This window comes from Hyla sarda, unplaced genomic scaffold, assembly GCF_029499605.1.
Source record: "Hyla sarda isolate aHylSar1 unplaced genomic scaffold, aHylSar1.hap1 scaffold_2548, whole genome shotgun sequence".
Taxonomy (NCBI): Eukaryota; Metazoa; Chordata; class Amphibia; order Anura; family Hylidae; genus Hyla; species Hyla sarda.
In genome coordinates this window covers 14,601-37,548 of record NW_026609236.1, presented here as the reverse complement: position 1 = coordinate 37,548, position 22,948 = coordinate 14,601, and the positions used below count along the sequence as shown (strand labels likewise).

At 46.4% G+C, this 22,948-nt stretch overlaps 1 long non-coding RNA gene across 1 annotated transcript in view; it reads left to right on the top strand.

The window, feature by feature from the left end:
• Window positions 1-2,817: 2,817 nt before the first annotated feature.
• LOC130323810 (uncharacterized) overlaps window positions 2,818-22,948 on the top strand; it is a 32,699-nt gene continuing 12,568 nt past the window's right edge. The window contains exons 1-2 of the long non-coding RNA XR_008869005.1: window positions 2,818-2,871; window positions 21,215-21,293. This is a non-coding gene — a long non-coding RNA (uncharacterized LOC130323810). The remainder of the gene's footprint in view (window positions 2,872-21,214; window positions 21,294-22,948) is intronic.

Below are 22,948 nucleotides of genomic sequence, written 5' to 3'. Positions count from 1 at the left end.
CGTCTCCTGCCATAGCCTTTCATTTCATTTAAATGTTGATCGATAGTTCACGCTGACACTGATGCTCCCTGAGCCTGCAGGACAGCTTGAATATCTTTGGAACTTGTTTGGGGCTGCAAATCTAGATCTCTGGAGATGGACTTGTAACCTTGAGATTGTTGATATTTTTCCACAATTTTGGTTCTCAAGTCCTCAGACAGTTCTCTTCTCCTCTTTCTGATGTTCATGCTTAGTGTGGCCCACAGGCACACAAGACTAAGTGAACTTCTCTCCTTTTTATCTGCTTTCAGGTGTGATTTTTATATTGCCCACACCTGTTACTTGCCCCAGGTGAGTTTAATGGAGCATCACACGCTTGAAACAATCTTATTTTTCCACAATTTTTAAAGGGTGTCAATAATTTTGTCCAGACCATTTTTGGTGCGACATTATGTCCAATTAGCTTTTTTTCCTCCCTTTTTTGGTTTAGTTCCAATATACAATCACAGAAATTGATGTGATCCAAGGTTAATACAAGGTGCCCAACCCCAAGTGCAGTTGTGCACCTACGTTGGAGTGGAGGACCCGCACCTATGGATCACAATGTGGTTTCACTGCTGTGGTTAATGTAAACAATGACATTAGCTATACCTCAAAACTGATGTAAAATTGAGACATTAGCCAGTATATCCTTATATGAAGGACACACTTGAGCCCGCATACCACGCCAAGGTTTCTCAAGTGATGCGGGTCCTATCAACTAACCTACCTGGCCAGATAAAAAAAAACAGGAACCGATATACGGCAGCCATAGGCCTGACTTGCAGATTGCTCCTCAGTCACCTCCAGTGTGAATCTAAGCACACATACAATGGGAGGGAGTAGACAAACTACAAGCCCCACCCCTGGTTGGTTCATTTGTAGCAGGCCTCACAGGTGAAACCCTAATGCTACCCAGCAAGATAAAAGGGTGCATTAGTATAAGCCTTAAGCAAAGACATGTCGGCTTATATTTGCATGAACATGGTTATAGCATGAAAACTCAACCCCAAGTGCAGTTGTGCACCTTTGCTGGGACGGAGGTCCCGCTCTTGTGAACCGTTGCTAAGGGCGATCCCCAGCATAAATTTGCATACAATGGAGGATGCCTGCAAACGGTCACAAGTACCACAATAGCATCCTGACACCAGATAAATGTGTATGTGGATGTATTAAATATGACTAAACAATCACAGAAATTGATGTGATCCAAGGTTAATACAAGGTGCCCAACCCCAAGTGCAGTTGTGCACCTACGTTGGAGTGGAGGACCCGCACCTATGGATCACAATGTGGTTTCACTGCTGTGGTTAATGTAAACAATGACATTAGCTATACCTCAAAACTGATGTAAAATTGAGACATTAGCCAGTATATCCTTATATGAAGGACACACTTGAGCCCGCATACCACGCCAAGGTTTCTCAAGTGATGCGGGTCCTATCAACTAACCTACCTGGCCAGATAAATAAAACCAGGAACCGATATACGGCAGCCATAGGCCTGACTTGCAGATTGCTCCTCAGTCACCTCCAGTGTGAATCTAAGCACACATACAATGGGAGGGAGTAGACAAACTACAAGCCCCACCCCTGGTTGGTTCATTTGTAGCAGGCCTCACAGGTGAAACCCTAATGCTACCCAGCAAGATAAAAGGGTGCATTAGTATAAGCCTTAAGCAAAGACATGTCGGCTTATATTTGCATGAACATGGTTATAGCATGAAAACTCAACCCCAAGTGCAGTTGTGCACCTTTGCTGGGACGGAGGTCCCGCTCTTGTGAACCGTTGCTAAGGGCGATCCCCAGCATAAATTTGCATACAATGGAGGATGCCTGCAAACGGTCACAAGTACCACAATAGCATCCTGACACCAGATAAATGTGTATGTGGATGTATTAAATATGACTAAACAATCACAGAAATTGATGTGATCCAAGGTTAATACAAGGTGCCCAACCCCAAGTGCAGTTGTGCACCTACGTTGGAGTGGAGGACCCGCACCTATGGATCACAATGTGGTTTCACTGCTGTGGTTAATGTAAACAATGACATTAGCTATACCTCAAAACTGATGTAAAATTGAGACATTAGCCAGTATATCCTTATATGAAGGACACACTTGAGCCCGCATACCACGCCAAGGTTTCTCAAGTGATGCGGGTCCTATCAACTAACCTACCTGGCCAGATAAATAAAACCAGGAACCGATATACGGCAGCCATAGGCCTGACTTGCAGATATAGTTCCAATATACACAAAGGGAATAAACATGTGTATAGCAAAACAAGTGTTACTGAAATCCTTTTCTGTGAGAAATACTTCATTTTCTAGAAAAATTTGAGGGGTGCCAAAATTTACGGCAATGACTGTATTGTCTGGTCAGTTTTCAGCTCTCTGCATACTACTGAGATACTAAAGCTGGCCATGCACATTAGATATGTGTTGGCCTTACCCATCATTTCCAACAGAACAGTCCAACCATCTATTGTGTGTTGGCATGCCTGTCTTTCCTCAAGGGTAGATAGCAGGAGAGAGAAGGAACAGGTACGGTGGATTTTAGCTTTTCTGTCCTTTTGTTCTCTGGTAGATATGCCGTTGCCACACTAGTAGCAGTGGCTTGCTCCGCTCTCACCTTTCAGAAATAATGCACAAAACACCTTGTTTAGTTAACAGTTATAATATGTGCGCGGCCAGCTTTAGTAAGCTGAATGTTATTTTAAAAGTATGATCTGTGTAATAAGCGTTTGACATGGTGTGTGTAGGAGTTTACCTAGTTTACTAGTGTTGCATTATTGTTTTACAGAATGTGTCAACTCTTTGGCGGCGTCAAAAAAAGAAACGAGTCATTAGGTGAGCTTAACTTGCCAACATGTTGGGCTGTGGGACTGTACACAGGGGACTATCTGTACCTAGGCAAAGTCATTGTAAGTGAGATATCGGCACAATAAGAGGTCAGTACATGAATGGTCAGTAGTCAGCCAGAGGTAAAAAAAAATTCCTGAATGCAATAAAAGCCACTAGGGCTTTATTTCTGTTGGGAATAATTGTCATAACTCATTTATAAATTTGGTCTACAAAAATTCTAACCTTTGTGAATTGCTAAAAATATGAAACCGTGCAGTTCACATCTCTGGGCCTGACTATTTACCCTGATGAGTTATTTGATATTGTATCGCTGTATCTTTAGAAAATATCTTTTGCAATATAATAACATAAACCCAGCTATAAAAAAAATATGCAGATTTATTGGTGGTTACAAATAATAAACATCAATGATTACATATAATAACCGGTTTTACTGGTTCCTCGGTGACAACCTGGTTAATGCCTAGTTGTCCGCCAGGAACACCTTCGGTCCCTGAGTAGCTTCGACGAAAGGGGACATTGTACCTGGAACCTTGCAGGTGACTTTTGGCCCGGAGGCAAAGGGTTTGGTTTGTTGGGGGGGCCTCTCTCCTTTTGGAGAAGGGCTTGCGATAGACCGCATCCTTGTGCACGTTTTTTTGTCTGAACACTTGCAGTTTTTACTTGCACTTGGATGATTTGAGAGCAAGTGCCTCAGCTAAAAAAAAAAAAAAAAAAATGATAAAACACATGACTCGCAGCATAGCAATAGATAGACACCAGAGACGAGTAGCGGTCATGTAATGTAGCATGACTCGTATCCTAGTAACAGAATAAGCCGCATGCCCGCACGTCCCAATCTCCAGTCAGCCTAAACAGCTGCTGACATAGCCACTCGATTCTAGGGCTGGGCTGTCCGGGCATGCTGGGAGTTGTAGTTTTGCAACATCTGGAGGTCTGCAGGTTGGAGACAACAGGCGTACAGTAAAGAGTTCCAGCGCTGGCGACCTCTAACAAAGAGGAGGAGGGCAGTGCTTGCGGGTGACACATGTGAGTAGTACTCCGCTGGGGTGGGGGGGGACAGAACAGCGCTGGCGGGTAACATGATTTGGTGGGGGGGAGCAGAACAGCGCTGGCGGGTAGCATGATTTGGTGGGCGGGAGCAGAACAGCGCTGGTGGGTAACATGACTTGGTGGGGGGGGGCAGAACAGCGCTCGCGGGTCACATGATTGGTGGGGGTGGGGGTGAAAGAAATACCGTTATATACCGTGGAATCGCCATAAGTTACAAAAATACTGTGATATACATATTTGGTCATACCGCCCAGCTCTACTCGATTTACTGGTAAACAAGTGAGATTGCGCTTTACAGCAGAGAAGGCAGCAGACATTCAACACAAGGCGACAGTTACCGCACAACCATACATGAAAACGCAACCTGCAATGTGATCATAGGTAAAAATTAGGTTATAGCTTAAACATTCTTGAGTCTCGGAGACTTATTATATAATAAATCGCACTTCCCAAGGAATATGCTCTATTAGGTCAGTATATATAGCCAAACCAATAAAATAATAAAGTAATAAGAAAAGGAAAAAATGAAAAATGACCTATACCCATATCAGTCATGCCACATGTATTATGAGGGATGTCAATACCTCTGGGTCAAGGATTGGCATGCACTTAAGTACTAGTATTCTAGGCAAGAACACATACCTCATGGGGGGCAGGGGGCCAGTACCAACAAAGTCAGAACTGTCTCTCACATCACCATCCATTGGCAGCCTATAGAGGATTTTATGACTGTAACTCCCCACAATCATGGGAAAAAGGTCAGATAGTTTGTAAGTTACATAGCACTGTATGAGCACATTACTCTTCAAAAGTTATTAAAAAAAATAAAAGTAAAAAACAAAAAAACTATTTCCCATCCAAACCACAGGGTGCGTCACATATACCGAAATTGGCACCCCGCCGCAATGTCAAATGGAGCTACCCCATCCGTACAGTGCGCCAAAACCCACAAAATATAAAATAAATTAAAATAAGAAATTGTTTTACTACATCATAAAGTCTCGCATCTGAATCATATACATAATTTATTAAACCATTGAAAGGGTGTGTTGTCCACTCTCTCACATGAATCTTCATTGATCCATGTAGATCCAATAATATACTTCATAGAATCTAAAGGAAAAAAATTATACAATTAATATTTACAAAAAAAAAAAACTCAGTAAAATAATTAACTTGTGTATCACCCCCTATATTTGGGATAAAGAAAAGTCCCTGTGGACGTAATGAACCCAACCTATGGATCCACCGCAACTTGCTCATTAAAGGGGTAGTCCAGTGGTGAAAAACTTATCCCCTATCCTAAGGATAGGGGATAAGTTTGAGATCGCGGGGGGTCCGACCGCTGGGGCCCCCTACGATCTCTCTGTACGGGGCCCCGGCTCTCCGCCGAGATAGCGGGTGTCGACCCCCGCACGAGGCGGCGGCCGACACGCCCCCTCAATACATCTCTATGGCAGAGCCGGAGATTGCCGAAGGCAGCGCTTCGGCTCTGCCATAGAGTTGTATTGAGGGGGCGTGTCGGCCGCCGCCTCGTGCGGAGGTCGACACGCCCCCTTCCCGCGGGCTGTCGGGGCTCCGTACAGGAGATCGCAGGGGGCCCCAGCGGTCGGACCCCCCGCGATCTGCAACTTATCCCCTATCCTTAGGATAGGGGATAAGTTGCTCACCACTGAATCACCACTGGACTACTCCTTTAAATCACCTTTTCTGGTAATGTTCCCTGGTATCATCTTAGCTCCTGTTAAGGAATATAAAAAGCTGATCGGGATTTTATGCCAAGCCAGACTACTCCCCAAAAGGGAAGTTTCTACCCATCTGCAGACAGCTGTTTCGTGGTTTATTGAAAGAGCTTTATTGTCCGTTCAGTCATTACAAGTCATACAATAAATTACAATCACACAAAGCATGACGGTACAATACACAGCAAAGGTTTCCTAAGCTATACATCGCACATCATGCTACTCTAACACTCCGCTCAATCCTGTAATAGAAAAGCGCAAGAGATCGAATAACAAAACAATACAATCTGTGATCGGGGTAGGGGTGTGGGCTGTGGGGCAGGGGCGTGGGGGGTATGGGCGACTATGTGGGGGTGGGGAGGGGCGGTTCACAGGGCCAAACTGCTGGACTGTAGACGGCCGTGCTTTCCAAGATGGAATAGTCTCTAAACAGGCTCTTGATGAACCTGCGGCAGTCCCGGACGGACACGTTCTCCCTGTTGATCACAAGGCGGTTCCTGGCAAGCCACACTGCGTCCTTAAAACAGTTCATAAGGTGCCAGGCCTCCTTGATGGCCTCCACGTCATGGGTCCCAGGGAACAGACCGTAAATCACCGAATGGTACGATAGGCAGTTCCTGGGTACAGAGTCTCTGAGTTCATGTTCCAGGGTGTCCAACAGACCCTGTGCAAAGGGGCACTGCCAAAACACGTGCAAAGATGTTTCCTCCACGTAGGGGCACCGAGGGCAGTACCGGGTTGTGCACAATGCATGAATGACCTGAGAGAGAGTCCTCCCTTGACAGCCATCCACGACAAGTCCTTGTGTCCATTGGTAAGCCGCTTTGAGGCCACATTAGTCCAAACTGTCTCTGCAGTGGCTGCGGGGCGTCCCGGAACCAGCTCAGTCAAGTCCTTAGCTCGGATGAGCTTGTAGATTGTCTTCAGCTTCCATAGGTCAGGTTTCAGTCCTTCCAGCCGGTGCTCCCTCACAAACTGGACAACATCCCCATAGAACCAGGGAGCGTTCCATTTGTAAGGGATGGAGCTGTCCCACCTGTCCCAGCCCAGCTGTCTCCAGAGGGGCATGAGAAACAATTGAGACATGGACCTGCCTGCTGAGCCAGTCTTTTCAACGAGAGTCCGCTGCACGCTGACACATGCAAAGGAGGCCCTCAGCAGAGTGGGGATATCTGGTATTCCCTTCCCTCCCTTGCGGGGATCCCTGTACATCACAGTCCTCTTGACTCTGTCCATTTTGCCCCAGATGAAGCGAAACACTGTCCGGATGATGGCCTTGCAAACGGTGGTATGGGGAGGCCAGGCCTGTGCGGTATACTGAAACACAGGCAAAACTTCACTCCGCAGGACAAGTGCTTTGCCTTCAATAGAGAGCTTTCTGGAGCTCCACAGTCCGATCTTAGAGTTCATCTTTCCTAGTCGGTCTTGCCAAGACTTAAGGGCCGCTCCTTCCTTCCCAAACCAGACTCCAAGAATTTGAATGAAGTCCAGCTTAACAGTAAAGGCGAAGGGGGCGGAAGAAGCCAGGTGCCATTCCCCGAAGAGCATGGCTTCCGACTTCCCGCAGTTGACTTTTGTCCCCGAAGTTCTGCTGAAGTCCTTGCAGGTCTGGACGAGTGCAGTCACCGAACGCTGGTCAGCGCAGAAGACGGTCACGTCGTCCATGTAGAGCGAGCACTTGACCTCGTAGCGATCTGGTCCTGGTGCGCTGATCCTTCTAATCTCTCCATTCTGCCAGATAGTCTCAGCGAAGAGCTCTATAACACAAACAAAAAGAAGAGGTGAAAGAGGACAGCCTTGTCTAACCCCTGAAAGGATGGAAAAGGGGTTAGTCTTTCAGCCATTCACCAACACCGTGCTATAAATATCAAAATACATGATGTTAACAAAAGAGCAAAACATCTTCCCCAGACCTAGCCTGCGCAAAGCCCTGCCCATGAATGTGTGGGAGACACGGTCAAACGCCTTCTCCGGATCCAAACTGACCAGGGCGGCGTGGCCACGATGGTCCTCGATGTAATAGACCGTGTCTCTCACAAGGGCAAGGCTGTCAGCAATCCTGCGACCAGGAATGCCGCAGGTCTGGTCCGGATGGACGATCTGCCCGATGACAGATTTCAGCCTGTTGGCCAGCACCTTGGCGAGGATCTTGTAGTCCACGTTCAGGATAGAGATGGGACGCCAGTTTTTCAGGTCACATCTCTCCCCCTTCCGCTTATACCAGATCGTGATCATCCCTTCCCTCAACAACGGAGGCATTCTGCCCCCACCACCATCTCCTCGTACACCTCCAACAGGTCTGGACAGATCAGGTCACCCAGCGCTACATAGAGCTCGGCCGGGAGACCGTCACTGCCCGGGGTCCTGCCGGGCTTATAGGATTTAGCGGCAGAGAGCAGCTCCCCCACTGTCAAGGGATCGTCCATAGCCGCCGCACCTGCGGGATCAACAACGTTAGTGATACCTGACAGGAACCTCTCGGCAACTTCGGGGTCGGATGACTTGGGGGCGTAGAGGTTGCTGTAGAAGTCGGAGACGACCCCCACCACCTCCTCCTTGCCCCTCCTCATGTGTCCGGTCTCATCTCGTAGCTCAGTCAGGGGCGTGTGGCCAGCATGGAGCTTCCTGAAAAAGAAAGAGTTACACTTCTCACCCTTCTCCAGTCTCTCCACCTTGGAGCGAAAGACGATTCGCTTGGATTCCTCCTCAAAGTGCCTTTTCAAGCTCTTTTTGGTCTCCTCCAGCTCCTCCCTGACGTCCCAACCACACTGGAGCAGGTCCTGCAGGGACCGCAGCTCTCGTTGCACTTTCCTGAAGTCCCACTTCTTCGCACACGCCTGTTGTCTGCCTTTTGCCTGAAAGAAACAACGGAACTCGACTTTAACATATTCGCACCAATCGCTGATGCAGTTAAACAGACATTTGTCATTACGCCATACAAGGTACGCATCCCTAAGTTCCTCCATGACCTCCCTCTGCTCCAACAGGGCACAATTCAACTTCCAGGAGCCTCCGCCAGGTGGGAATCCATGGCGCAGAGTCCCCCGAAATCGAATGGCCCTGTGGTCAGAGAAGAAGCAGGGGACCATAGAGTACGACTCCTTTCTGACTTCTCTCGAAGGGATACAATACAGAAATTTAGGTGCACTACTGTAGTAGATGTATACAATGACATTGGCGATCCCTCAACACTGATGTTAAAATTGAGACATTCGCCAGTGTATCCTTATATGAAGGACACACCAGAGCCCGCACACCAACGCCAAGGTTTCTCAAATGGCATGGGACCTAACGCTAACCTACCTGTGCGTGAAAAGCAAAAACCAGGGGCCAGTGGGCAATTACAGCAGCACTAAGCCGACATGCAGCCTGCTCCCAGTTACCTCCAGCGTGACTGAGCACACAAACAATGGGAGGAGGGAGAGAGGCTACAAGCCCCACCCAAGTTGGCTGATATAGGTGCATGGCCTCACAGGTGCAACCTTAATGCTGCCTGGAAAATGTTCAAGGCGCATTAACATATGGAGTTTACACACCTCCAAGTATAAATTTTTAAACAACAACAAAAAACGTGGTCTCAAATGGCTGGAAGTGCTCAACCCCAAATGCAGTTGTGCATTTATACTGGGGGAGCAGATCCTGCCCTTGTAGTCCGTTGCGATCCCCAGCATAAAAATGCATACAATGGAGGATGCCTGCAGTGGACTACAAGTGCCACAATAGAATCCTACACCAGATAAACGGTGTGGATGTGTAACAATTAGAATAATACAATACAGAAATTTAGGTGCACTACTGTGGTAGATGTATACAATGACATTGGCTATCTCTCAACATTGATGTTAAAATTGAGACATTCGCCAGGGTATCCTTATATGAAGGACACACCAGAGCCCGCACACCAACGCCAAGGTTTCTCAAATGGCATGGGACATAACGCTAACCTACCTGTGCGTGAAAAGCAATAACCAGGGGCCAGTGCTCTCGAAGTGAAGATGAAGTCTATCCGAGAACGGAGCGAGCCATCGGGGCGGCTCCACGTATAGTTTGCCGAGCCATTCCCGATGGACCCAACAACGTCCTGCAAGGATGCCTCTGTCACCACCTCAATCAGCAGCTTAGACGTCACGTCCAGGATGGCGGATGTGCCAGAACTGCGCCAGTCCACCTCAATGGGGCAGTTGAAGTCACCACCCAACACTACTGCCCTAGTGGTGGCGAGCTGAGCCCGCAGGGCCTGGAGAACCTCCAGTCGGGCATTCTTCTCAGGGGAGGCATATACGTTGATGAGCCGCACGGGCTCACCCGCCCAGGAACCGTCTGCGACGACAAGTCTGCCACAGACGAGGTCCCGGACGGAATCAAGTGCAAAGTTACCTCCCCTGATCAGGATGGCCACCCCCGCAGACCTACTGTCACCCCCACCAGACCAGTAGGAAGGGCCGTGAGACCACCGCCTGGCCAGATGGTTGTAAGACCTAGAAGCAGACGAAGCACATTCCTGCAGCATGTAAACATCACACCTCTGAGAAGGGGTGGTGGCTTTCGCCTTCTTACCCTCCTTGGTCGGCTTGGTCATCCGTGCTGCTGGCTCCGGAGCTGGGGCTGGCTTCGGTGCTCTCGCTGCCACAGATGCCCATGTTCTCTCCCTCTGGGGGCAGTCCTTGTTGCTGTGGGCCGCCAATCCGCAGAGGTTGCAGGTCTTGCTCTTGGGGCAATGCTTGGTCGTGTGACCTGTCACACGGCAAAACCTGCAGGCATTCTCCTTACAGTCCTTGCCCTCGTGGCCCATCTTGCCACATCTGCTGCAGGTTTGCGGCATGTCCGGGTAGAAGATAAGTCCTGTGGAGTTGCCCAAGGACAATGTCGGTGGCAGGTGCTGTAGTCCATCTGGAGAAGCAAGGTTCTTGTTCAGTCTGACGACCACAGACCACTTGCAGGTCCAGTATCCGAGGGAGTTCAGGATGCGGGTGGGCTCCCTCACCACGGTGCAGAAGCGCTGCAGGAAGGTCGAGATGTCCATGCCTGGGGTGTGTGGGTTCCGCATTGAGACCGTCACCCGCCTCTCCTCTCTTTGAATAGGGCAGTTGCCCACAAAGCGAGAGAAAGGGGATTCGGGACTCGCCGCTTTCACCGCCTCCCAGTATCTTCTACAGGTCCCAATGGTGGCAAAGGTGATATAGAAGATTCCGGACATGAACGTTGCTATTCCAAGGGTATCAGCCGTGGAAAAGCCTTGATCCGCCAGCATCTTCTTGCAGAACACGTCGTGGGAAATGTCCGGCACCCTTCCGTCCACAGGCTTCAGCTTCAAGGCAACAGTCTGCCTCATCCAGGGCTTCAAGGTTGGGGATTCTGCCGCTCTTCTGCCTTGCCGTGGTGGAAGTTGAAGCTTGCTGTGGTTGGGGCTGGACCGCCAGGCCTTGCCCTGCATCCTCCTGGGTGGACTTGCTGGTTGAGGCCATGGCTTCTTCCAGCAGGCTCTTTTCCTTTACTTGCTTGTGTAGAGGCTTCGCAAAGTCTTCTTTCCCGGGTGGGAGGAGCTATGCAGATCCGGTCCCAGTGGGAGGAGCTATGCAGATCCTTCTCCAGAGGCAGCGAGTTTCTTCGAAAAGATTCCTAGCCGCCTTCCTCTTCGCCGAAGTTCCGGAATTCACCGCCAATTCCCTTCTTCCAAGTTCTTCGTCGGCTTCTTCCGGAGCTGCAGTCTTCAAGATCTTCTCCTTCTTCCGATGTTCTGAGGCAGGCAGGAGATTATCTTCAGGTGGTATGCTCTCGAGAATTGTGGTTCTAATAAGAACGAAAAGTACTGCAATTGTACTAAGCAAAATCTCTACCACAATGCTGGGAGTTCTTCAGATCGCCTGTTTCGTGGTTTTTGCCACTCGTCAGTACAGAGCAGGCAGCTGTTTCGGGGTGTTTGCCCCTCGAGCAGGGAACATTACCTGAAAAGGTGATGTAATGAAGTGCTTTGCATATTCCCCTACCCAGAATGCCCGCGGAGTGCTTAATGGCCTTCTGAAGCTCTGTTACACCAGGAGTGGTGGCCTCGCCTTGAGGCGCAAACTCATCCCCTTTAGCTGCTCTCAGGCCTCTTACCCCAGCCAAGCCAGATCACCCTGCTCTGTACTGACGAGTGGCAAAAACCACGAAACAGCTGTCTGCATATGGGTAGAAACTTCCCTTTTTGGGGAGTAGTCTGGCTTGGCATAAAATCCCGATCAGCTTTTTATATTCCTTAACTTATTCCTTATTCCACTAAGCTGATACCAGTTAACTTTACCTGAAAAGGTGATGTAATGAGCTGCTTTGCATATTCCCCTACCCAGAATGCCCGTGGAGTGCTTAATGGCCTCCTGAAGCTCCGTTACACCAGGAGTGGTGGCCTAGCCCTGAGGCAAATACTCATCCCCTTTTTATATATAATTATATATTTAATATATATATATATATATATATATATATATATATATATATATATATATATTTAATATATATATATATATATATATATATATATATATATATATATATATATATATATATAATCACACACACACACACACACACACACACACACACACACACACACATACATACACACACACACACACTATATCTATATGACCGTATTCATCAGGGTATAAAACGCACTATTAAAGCTAAAATAAGAGGTACTACCACTACCAAAGGGGGAAGGATGATGTATTTTTTTTTTTTTTTTTTGGGGGGGGCGTGGGGGGGAGATGATATGGCAAATGAGGGGAATCAGAGTTTGGGGGATTGATGTGATATTAAGTTCAGAGCCTAAAGTCATTTATAAAAAAAAAATGTTTTACTAAAATTCCCCCGTTAAAATGAGGGTGTGTGTTTATATGCCAATAATATGTAAAAAAAAAAAAAATAAATAAATGTTACATTTGACAATATTAACCCATTTAGGACGAAGGTGTACAGGTACACTCTTAACACCTGGTATTTAAGGGCTAGGGCCATACCTGTACGCCCTTCATTTTTCCGGTCACCAACCTGCACGCGGAATGGGATGCCTGCTGAAATCGTTCCCGTGTCAATGCCTAGGGGAGTCCTGAAACCCCCCCAAGTCAATTCAGACTGTGGTATCACAGTGTTTCTGGGTCAGTCTGGTCCCTGGAGACCCGGTGGCACAGAAAAAAAGGGTAGTTGTTTCTGTCCGAGACAGCACCAATCACCCTTGCCAAGCAGGAGTAAGGTGGCACTGATGCTACCTCACAATCGCCTTGATATGTCGTCTAGGACCGGCTGACCAATCAGAGCTCCTGCTGACTGGCACCTGCTCCGCCCCTAGTCCGGAGGGCATGTCAGGTACCCATCAGTGACCTGCGGCGGTGGGGGCACCTGGTGTCAGTGGCGACGCCACTGAATCGGCGACAGCGGGATCCAAGAGGATGCAGCTGCAGGAGGTAAATGCTGTGTGCCTCCTGCTGCTGCATAAGTACAACTTCCAGCATGAACAAACAAAGGGCATGCTGGGAGTTGTAGTCATGCAACAGCTGGAGGCACACAACTACAACTGCCCTTTGGCTGTCCTTACATGCTGTGAGTTGTAGTTATGCAACTGTTGCACTTTTCCCCTTTAGCTGTTGCATAACGACAACTCCCAGCATGCCCTTCGTCAGTCAGTGCATGCTGGGAGTTGTAATTTTACAACAGTTGAAGGCGCACTGGTTGAAAAACACTGAGTTAACATCTGTTACTTTACTCAATTTGTGTGCCTCCAGCTGTGGCAAAACTACAACTACCAGCATGCACGGTCTATCAGTGCATGCTGGGAGTTGTAGTTATGCAACAGCTGGAGCTTTACATCCTTCCCCCGGTTTGGGAAACACTGCCGTAGGGTATTTTTGGTGGAGGAGGCAATCGCCATGCTTGCATCCGGGTCTGTCCCTATGCAAATCCCTAATTTAGGCCTTAAATGCGTATGGCGCTCTCTCCAGAGCCCTGTCGTATTTCAAGGCAACAGTTTAGTGCCATATATGGGGTATTTCTGTACTCAGAAGAAATTGTTACAAATTTTGTTTTAGTTTTTTCTCCTTTTATCACTTATGAAAAGGAAAAGTTGGGGCCTACACCAATATGTTAATACAGTAATAAAAATATTTTTACACTAACTTGCTGCTGTTGCCCCATACTTTTCATTTTCACAAGAGGTAAAAGGAGAAAGAGTACGGAAATACCCCATATGTTAACGTAAAGTGCTCTGCAGGCGCGCAACAAGGCTCAGGAGTGAGAGCGCACCATGTACATTTGAGGGCTACATTGGTGTTTTGCATTGGAATGGCCATTGCAATTGTTCTGACACAAAAAAAAAAAACACATCCACATGTGACCCCATTTTGGAAACTACACCCCTCAAGGAATGTAACAATGGGTACAGTGAGCATTTACACCCCACAGGTGTCTGACAGATTTTTGGAACCGTGGTCCAAGAAAATTATGCATTTTTATTTTTTATATGCATAGTCCACTGTTTCAAAAATCTGTCAAACACCAGTGGGGTTTAAATGCTCACTGCACCCCTTGTTAAGTTCCAATACTGTAGTTTCTCAAATGGTGTTGTGTGAAGGGTTTCCGCTGTTCTGGCACTGTGGGGCTTTGTAAAGGTGACATGGCCCCCGACTTCAATTCTTTAAAATCCCAAAGTTGCTCCTTCCCTCCCGAGCATTGTTGTGCGATTGCACAACACTTTGCATCCACATATCGGATATTTCCTGAATAAGGAGAAATTGGGTCACAAATTTTGTGGTGATTTTTCACTGTTAAGCCTTTGTAAAAATGAAAACATTTTTATTTTGTGGCTATTCATGTGAAACATCTTAAGACTTTACAAACTTCCTCAATGGCATTTTTTTAATTCTTTGAGGGGTAAAGTTTCTATAATGGGGTCATTTAAGGGGGATTCCGTACAGAAAGGCTCCTCAAATTCACAAACAGAACTGATCCCTGAAAAATTCGGATTTTGAAATTTTCGTGAAAAATTTGAAAATTGCTGCTAAACTTTGTCTTCAAAAAGTAAAAACATGTCAACTTTATGATGCCAGCTTATAGTAGAAATTGGATATGTGGATCAATATGTAATTTATTTGGAATGACCATTTTCCTTATAAACAGAGAATTTTACATTTAGAAAAATGCTAATTTTTTAATTTTTTCATAACATTTTTGAATTTTTCACAAAGAAATTATGCAAGTATTGGTGAAATTTACCATTATCTTTAAGTAGGATATGTCACAAAAAAAAAAACTGAATCAGACTGATAAGTAAAAGCATCTCTGAGTTATTAGTGCATAAAGTGACACAGGTCAGATTTGCACAAAAGGCCTGGCCCTTAAGGTCAAAATGGGCTTGGTCCTTAAGGGGTTAATAAAACACTAGTAACTATATTTTATTAGCAATGTTTTAGCACATGACTTAAATATCACAGAGCGGAGCACTTGACAGGGCAGAGGCTAGCTGCCTTAATAAAGCCGATCCTCCACCCTGCCCACAAATGCAGCCTGAGTACTCAGCCTTAACAATTTGTGGTTGTGGCTATGTCAAATGTATGAAGAGTGTACCCCTGAAATGAACTCTTTCACCTAACCAAGCAACCTAAAATACTAGAAGGCTGACCGTGTGCCCAAACCATGGTCGAATGTAAAACCTATAAGGGGGCAAAAAACTAAACAGATAGAGAAAAGTATATTTATTTAGAAAAACATGATCACAAAGCCAATTTACAAAAATCAGTAGACATTAACACAAAGAAAGCTGAAAATGAGAAGAATCAAACGTGCTGCTGAATCGTGAAACCAAGAAACTGGCAGCGTAAGATGAACACACAACCAATCATGGGCCCAAACTTGTTATGGCCGAACCAAGCAATAGACTACACATACAGACATGAAAAATGCAGAGTCCCGTACAAACTTCTTATAGAGAAAAAGAATGAAGGCACTCACCACATACATCTGCGTCGTACTTATTTGTAAGATTTGACCACGGAGTCAGTAGCAAAGATCAGCGGGGTGCAGCAAAAGGTACAGGTGCTCGTGCAGGGGAGTAGACGTCGTCTGTTTTCCACTCCCCTGCACGAGCACCTGTACCTTTTGCTGCACCCCGCTGATCTTTGCTACCGACTCCATGGTCAAATCTTACAATAAAGTACAATGCAGATGTACAGCATACCTGTGTGGTGAGTGCATTCATTCTTTTTCTCTATAAGAAGTTTGTATTTGATATTTTATGCCACCACTCCTAACTAAACATGACACCTATTCTTATCACTATATATATTCTAATGATAATAAAGAAACAGGCGGATAACTCTCCAGTCGGATGCTGTGCACTTTATTTAGAAAGTGATAACAATGGCTATACAGTGGTCCCTCAACATACGATGGTAATTCGTTCCAAAGGAACGATCGTTAGTAAGTATAGGACAGTGGTCTCCAACCTGCGGACCTCCAGATGTTGCAAAACTATAACTTCCTGCATGCCCGGACAACCAACGGCTATCCGGGCATGCTGGGAGTTGTAATTTTGCAACACATGGAGGTCCGCAGGTTGAAGACCACTGGTATAGGAGGTTATTACTCACTTGTCCCCGCCGCTCACTGCTGCCCTGGATGTCACCCTCCATCGCTGTTGCCGCGTCCCCAGACCGTCTCTGCTGCGTCTCTTCATTGCCGTCATCACGTCGCTGCACACGCCGCTCCTATTGGATGACGGGACGGCGTGCGCGATGACGTGATGAGGACAATGAGAGCGCCAGCGATGCAGAGGATCCCGAAGAGGACGGTCCGGAGGGGCGGGGACAGGTGAGTGACCCCCACCGGACCACACGGGGCACCTTAAACGGCTATCCATCAGCAGCTGAAGCACTCTACGTTGCCGGATAGCCGTTTATGCGATGGCCCCCACATATAAAAACATCCTATTTTGATGCTGCCTTCAACATGCGATGACCTCTGAGCGGCCATCATGTGTTGAAATGATCGTATGTCGGGGCCATCGTAGGTCGGGGGGTCACTGTATACGAATAGATGGAACGGCAGGGCAGGAGGTGTTACAAAGCCCCGTCCGAAGCTACGGCGCTGTTTCACACCCTCTGGGCGTTTCTTCAGGCCCGGAATTGTTCAATGCCCACATCCTGGTTGCACCTCCACCACCTGAAACGGATGCGTAGCTACAGAAGCGCAGCACCAGCCCGATGTCCCCCACACAGCTCAGTTATTGAGAAATATGTGTGATGAGCCAAGGCGGCGGGGAGGCTTAGTGCCAAACCCGGTATGGCTATAAAGATGTGGCCAGCCTTTCGACCTCCCCGTAGCACTTACCAGGAAACTAATCCGGCACACGAGACCCTGACCACCCAGAGCGCCGGCACAGAAACGCACACCAGGGACCGCCCACCTTGCGCGGAGCACGTGACAGGGCAGAGGCCAGCCGCCGTAATTAGCCTCCGCCCTGCCCACAAATGCAGACAACTCAACTAGAGGTGCACCGAAATGGAAATTTCAGAACCAAAACGAAACCGAAATTAAAAAAAATGTCCGGCCGAAACCGAAAATGACTTCTCCCCGTCTTCTGGTAAAATGCAGCGCTCCGCTCATTAGATTAGATTCCCCCACATTAGGTCGGGAGTTCCCCCACATTAATAGGCAGCTCCCCCACAATAGTAGGCAGCTCCCCCACAATAGTAGGCAGCTCCCCAACAAAAGTAGCAGGTCCCCCACAATAGTAGGCAGCTCCCCCACAATAGTAGCAGTTCCCCCACAATAGTAGGCAGCTCCCCCACAATAGTGGGCAGGTTCCCCACAATAGTAGGCAGTTCCCCCACAATATTAGGCAGCTCCCCCCAACAATATTAGGCAGCTCCCCCCACATTTGTAGGCAGCTCCCCCCCACATTAGGTCAGCAGTTCCCCCACAATAGTAGGCAGCTCCCCCACAATATTAGGCAGCTCCCCCCACATTAGGTCAGCAGTTCCCCCACAATAGTAGGCAGCTTCACCCCACAGACATGGAGGCTGTATGTCTGTACTGCTGCCCCCACAGTGATCCGGTCACCGCTCCTCCGGAGGAGCGGTGACCGGAACACTGAAGAAGATGCGCCACCGGTCACTTACCAGGCCCCGGCCAGCACGTGTTCCCCTGCGACGATCCAGCGGTCCTTCTGCGTCTCTATGGTTGTACGCACGGGACGTGCCGTGCGTACAACCATAGAGGCGGAGAAGCGAAGGACCAAAGGAGGACGGGCGCTGGCCGGGGAATGGTGAGTGACCGGCGGACATCCTTATGTCCCGAAAAGATTTTTCCGGACACAGGGATGTCCGGGATAGGAATACTTCTTTTTATGTGCCCGGGCCGGCTCCCGTGTGTGGCTCCAGGCGGGGGCCGTCCAGAGCATATAAACACTAATACTGTTTACTAAAAACCAGGGGGCCTCCAGCTGTTGTGAAACTACAACTCCCAGCATGCCCGGACAGCCTTTGCCGGTCCGGGCATGCTGGGAGTTGTAGTTTCACAACAGCTGGAGGCCCCCTGGTTTTTAGTATACAGTATTAGGTTTTATATGCTCTGGCCTGCCCTGCCTGCAGCCACACACGGGAGCCGGCCCGGGCACATAAAAAGTATTCCTATCCCGGAGAGCGCGCCCCCCCCCCCCCAGATGTTGCGCCCGGTGCGGCCGGCCCCCCCTGCACCCCCCACGCTACCCCTCTGGCACTGGCAGTGTTTGTAACTTGTGCTGTGGGCGGGCAGGGGAGGTGGGTCATTATCGGCAAATTTTTTGTTGTTCATTTCCCCAAAATAGCTATTTTCGGCCGATATGTATCAGTGCATCCCTAGACTCAACCTTGAAGGGGTATTCCAGGAAAAAACTTAAACAGATTTGTAAAATACTCCTATTAAAAAAGGGGTACTCTGGTGGAAAACCTTTTTTTTTTTTTTTTTTTTAAATCAACTGGTGCCAGAAAGGTAAACCTATTTTTTAATTACTTCTATTAAAATCTTAATCCTTTCAGTTCTTAGCTGCTGTATACTATAGAGGAAGTTGTGTAGTTCTTTACAGTCTGACCATAGTGCTCTCTGCTGACACTTCTGTCCATGTCAGGAACTGTCCAGAGTAGAAGCAAATGCCCATAGCAAACCTCTCCTGCTCTGAACACTTCCTGACACGTACTCAGAGAGCACTGTGGTCAGACTGAAAAGAACTGTACAACTTCCTCTGTAGTATACAGCAGCTGATAAGTACTGGAAGGACTAAGATTTTTAAATAGAAGTAATTTACAAATCTGTTTAACTTTCTGGCACCAGGTGATTAGAAAAAAATAGTTTTAATCCTTCCAGTAGTTATCAGCTGCTGAAGATGAGTTTTTCTTTTCTGTCTGACAACAGAGCTCTCTGCTGACACCTCTGCTTGTCTCAGGAACTGCCCAGAGTAGGAGCAAATCCCCATAGCAAACCTCTAAAGCTTAGAACAGTTCCTGAGACAAGCAGAGGTGTCAGCAGAGAGCACTGTTGTCAGAAAGAAAAGCAGTTTATAACTACTGGAAGGATTAAAGGAGTACTCCGGGATGGGAAAATTACCCGTCATACTGCCACAGTAAAAAAAAAATAGAGGTACATACCTTCCGTCTCCCCCCTGGTGCCTCCGGTAACCTGCTTTGGCCTCCGCCGCGATCCTCTTCCTGGTTGCCGATGGTTGGCGGGTCATACTGCTCTCAGCCAATCACCGGCCGCAGCGAAGTCCCAACTCGGCTGGTGATAGGCTGAGCGGCAGTGTGATGTTTTCGGCCCCGGCAACAGGAAGAGGAGATATGCCTCGCTGACCCTATTCAACGGACCTGGATAGCATGCGGCAAGCATATACAGCTGCACAAGAAAATGTAGATGAATTACTCACGACCACCACGTTCAGGTCTTCTTGAAGTTTTTCTTTTTATTCAAATGTTATTTTCAGAATCATCACAATTTCTTATAGAGATGCATGGGGTATACACTGGTATGTTACAAGAATATAACTCTTTCAGCACTTGTTGCTTTCAAATATAACTCTTACATATATAATGCCAGGTATTTTTTTATATAACCTCAGCTACTCATAAGAATACCTTATAACTGCACATTTCATTCATTCCTTTCAGTTCGATTGTCGCTAACTCCGTAATCCAATATGCCTCACGCCTCAATAATGTTTTTTTATTTTCTTCTTTATTTGTTCTCCTTTTAACTTCTATTATCTGCCATCTGAGATCTGTTGTAGTGTAGTTTAAAGTGTCGTGCTACACTCGTTTCTCCATGTTGCGTTTCTTTCATTCCCTCTGGTTCCAAGTGTGAACACCGTCTTATCATAGATTTGTGTTCACCAAGCCTGACTTTGATTAGTCTTGAAGTCTGACCGACATAGGCTTTGCCGCATGGACATTTTAATAGGTATATCACATTGGAACATTTTAATAGGTATATCACATTGGAACTGGCACGCAATATTTGTATAGACAATCAAAAATTAAATTTTTTGATGTCGTTGTTGGATCTCGCTCTGTCCAAAAATTATTTTCGATTCAATGAAGATTTCTTTCTCCAAGTAGGAGGAGTTTCTATGGGCTCGTCAGTAGCCCCTAGTTTAGCTAATGGCTTTATGGCAAATTATGAAGAAGTACATGTGTTTGGTACATGCGGCCTGAAGACTTAATTCATGTGGCTTCGCTCCGTGGATAAATTATTTCAGCTTTCAGGTGCTCCGGTGGGCTGGAAAAGGTGGATACAGTCCTAGGAGACTCTTTCCTAGGACTGTATCCACCTTTTCCAGCCCATGGGAGCACCTGAAGGCTGAACTAATTTATGCAGGATAAGTAATCAACTGCCGAGCCGAGAAGTTTGTGACAAATCGAATTTACTGTAAGTTCGCTCATCTCTAGTTTCTGGTTTGGTAGCATTATCAACATTATCAACACCCATATCATCATTACCAGAAGATATAGAAGGCCAAACGATCACCATTTTAGCAGCCATTAGCCTAGACCTGAAGAAGCTCGGTCAGAGCGAAACGTCAAGGGGGCTGTGCCTGCTAGTGTTTTAAAGTTCTTTGTAGTCACAATTTAAATCATATGTTAAAACCCAGGACTGCAGCCTGTGTATAACCATATTACACATCTATAAATATATATACTTACCATTAGTGCAGCACTACTTAGGCAAAGAAGACTATAAGTTACTCTAAATTTATTATTTATTTAATAATTTTGGGAGAGGCACGCTTGGTTTTTTGTGCATCCTCAATGCTAATACAACCCAAAGTCATTAAATGGTTAACTTCATTCTTGAGACAAAAGAAATAAAAAATTTTAACATCAGAAACCTTGTACCGAACGAGATTTTTTTTTAAATAACTTCTTCATAGCGGAGAGATGCTGATGTTGTCAGTGAATAACCTATTGTCTTCATGGTTAATTTCATCATAACCAAGAGATGGTTTTCAAATCTTTTTTTTTTTTTTCTTTTTAAAGAGAGAAGCCACCATGTAATATGGCAAATCGTGAGTCCAGAAGACTGAGGGGATGCTCACCTTTAGAAAAAACTACACAGGTACAAAAGCAAAATGTTTTAGTGGGGAAAAAAAAGCAAAACATTTTGGTAATCTCAAAGAAATTTATTAAGGGAGCCAATGTTAATCTAAGGGGTTATTTATTTGGGCATATAAAATACATCTTTCTCACTCGTATCATTGGGGGAAGCACAAAATCCTAGGTATACCCCCGTACTGCCTATTTCCCTCCTGCAGATAGTGAGCTAATCAGTTTTAACTTAATGTCCATAGGAGGCAGACCTCTCCTGCTCTGCAGATCTGCTAAATTTTTTATTTTATGTGCAGCAGGTGTAGTCAGCCAGCTGACCTCCACGTCCGGCCAATGCAAGGAAAGATGTGGACGCACCCAGCAAACTGTAAACAAGAACTTCCAGCACGGCAGCTTCTCTTGTGAACTTCCAGCTTTATTGCAATATAAATAATCCAACACAAAGGACAGGAGAATACTGATGCATTTTGGTCTGTTCACCAGAAACAGATTAAAAACCTGAACCCTATATAGGTAGAGGAGGAGGCTGGCTTGATTGCAAACATCTGTGGAACCCGGTCAGCTTAACTCTTTACATACTCTTAATACACAGTGAGTTAAAATCATTCATGTTTTATAAACCTAAGTAAGGTCTAATTTTAAATGTCACAGGGCAATATATAAGAACACAAATATAAATGTGTAATACCCTAGACATATAGTGGGAATATGGAGAGAGACGCACAAATAAACTGCATCAAATCTGCATGGTGGGAATTGGTGTCAACATCCCATATAAAAGATGAGACAACTACACACTATGCATAGATGGAAAGCAGTGAGACATCAGGATCGCACATTTATACTGCAAGAAAGAAAAAAGCTGTATATAAGGCAGAAAAAAACAAAAATAAATAAATATACCAGTGTCTAGTTATAAGATAATACACAGTGTGCGTATCTGAGAACTCAGTAATGAGTAAGTGTCCATGCGTGAGGGAAGAGACTACTCAATTTTAGAATCCAAAATGTTTTGCGATTAAGTCGTTTGTGTTTAATATCCCCTCCCCTCAAAGGAACCGTGACACGCTCCAAACCTTGCAGCATTAAAGTCGAGACACTGCTGCCATGGTACTCCGTGCAATAGTTGGAGACATGTCTCGAACTAAAATGGACAATGTCTGATAGATGTTTGCGCGCACGGACCTTGAGGGGATTAGAGGTACACCCCACGTATTGAACACAGCATGCTATACAAGTAAAGAGTCCCAACAGACTGCCACGCGTTTTTCGAAAACGGGGGTATTCCTTGTGGGATATTGAGAGTGGCCTCAGGTAGAACACAAACAGATCTTATTACTACTAAAAAAAAAATAAACCCAGGGCTTCTGTGGATAAAAACTACAACACCTATCACATTTGTTACGACTTTCAGTGAGAAGTATAGAGAGATTTGTAACATCATACTTACATACATGCCACTTATTACATCTGATGTGGCATACAAGGAATTGCCTAAATATGGATATAGGTGCAGTTCAAGGAGGGCCCCCACTATAGTGCAGATCTTGTCTCCGAGTCTTTTTGTTCAGAACACCACTTCAGAACACTTTGGTTTTATGAAGAATTCTACCAGTGTCACCTCTATGTCTGATAAGAAAGAGTATAAAATCTCACAGTTTATTA